Source organism: Heterocephalus glaber, unplaced genomic scaffold, assembly GCF_053883595.1.
Source record: "Heterocephalus glaber isolate CG9 unplaced genomic scaffold, H.glaber_assembly_v1.0 deba00001613, whole genome shotgun sequence".
NCBI lineage: Eukaryota > Metazoa > Chordata > Mammalia > Rodentia > Bathyergidae > Heterocephalus > Heterocephalus glaber.
This window is the reverse complement of record NW_028258384.1, coordinates 20,883,589-20,885,087: the sequence shown is the minus strand read 5'-3', so window position 1 is coordinate 20,885,087 and position 1,499 is coordinate 20,883,589. Positions and strand designations below refer to the sequence as shown.

Below are 1,499 nucleotides of genomic sequence, written 5' to 3'. Positions count from 1 at the left end.
TCTTCCTGATATAGCTGCTCTTTAGGTTTTGAGTCTCTAATGGCTCTGAGGCTATCTCATTTTCTTTATACCAGGAAGGACAACTGATTAGATTAATCACAACACCTTAGCCCAAGTGATACAATCAGCACCACCATAGCATCAAATACACCTTAGAGAATGTCAATTTGTGGTAGTTATTAATCTATCACCTTTACAAATGAAGGGCCTGTGAGGAAGCCTGACCTCACCCAGGGCAGCGGCACCTACAGCCGCCGCTCCGGACCCCATGTGCCGCCATCTTAACTAGGACGGAAGCCCTGCAGGGCTCTGTAGCGCCCGCGCACATGCGGAGCCAGAAACAGAAGTACAGAGATGTGGGCCGGAGCTGGTGTCAGTACTCTCCCTATGGCGCCAGAGAGGGTGCCAGGGCCAGGTTGTGAGGCACCTGAGGGCACTGAGAAGCTCTTGGATATCCTGTTGCAGACTCTCTATGATGTGGGAGAGAAAGAAGATGAAACAGAACAGAAGAGAATCGGAAAGAAGAGAGACAGTAGGAAGAGAGATGGGGTTACAGTGGCTGTGTCAGCAGAGAGAACCCTGGCTGGTTCTCTCACAAGAGGCCAGAAGAAGAGTGCTTCCAGCTTTTTCAGGGAACTCAGAGAAGCGCTGAACTGTGCTCCTGTGGTCACCTCCCATGATTCCCCTTCAGAAGCAGAAGTCTCTGCTGCTACATGATCACGCTCTCCCCTGCAAAACAACAGGGAGCAAGTGGAAGTGGTAGAATTTTACAGTAGAAATAAAAAAAGAAAACTGAAGCCAGATCAAGATGAATACACGAAGACTAAAACTTGTATCCAAGAGAAAGACACAAGTATTCAAGAATTTAACCTAGAAAAGGCTCGGTTGGAAGTGCACCGGTTTGGGATCACAGGCTATGGGAAAGAAAAAGAAAGAGTCCTGGAACGGGAACGAGCCATCATGCTGGGTGTTGAGGCTCCCAAAAATAGTTATGTGAATTACAAGGTTTTGCGGAGCAAATCAAAGAAAAAAAGGCATCAAAGGAAGAAGAGACGAGAGTGGCCCAGGGTGCAGATATTTTCCAGAAAAAGAAGCGGAGAGGACAGGAAGATAGGAAATCCAAAAAGAAGAAGTCGGCTCCCAGTATTTTGTCAAGCGGACAGGTTGGACAGGTTGGAAAATTCAAAACTAGGACCTTGATTCTGAGCCCATTTGATATCAAGAAAATAAATTCTTCCAGAGTGGCTAAATGAAGTACTTTGTCAGATAAAAAGAGGAATGGCACTGGACCTGGCCAGTTCCAGACTCTCACTGCCTCTCCAGTTGAGGAAGACCAAATGAGGCTCGAAGAGCTGCACTGCTCGCTGAGTGAGCAGGCCTCACTCCCAATTCCCATGCACTGGTGCTGGGCAAGTTTGCTTGTCATACCATTTTTCATAATTTTACTGTCTTATAAATGCTAGTAATTAACATTAAATTACTTTTTAATATTTTTAATG

General features: G+C 46.1%; 1 pseudogene; it reads left to right on the top strand.

Moving 5' to 3' along the window:
• Positions 1–372: 372 nt before the first annotated feature.
• Positions 373–1,277, top strand: LOC101721475 (40S small subunit processome assembly factor 1 pseudogene; annotated as a pseudogene).
• The last annotated feature ends 222 nt before the right edge of the window (positions 1,278–1,499 follow it).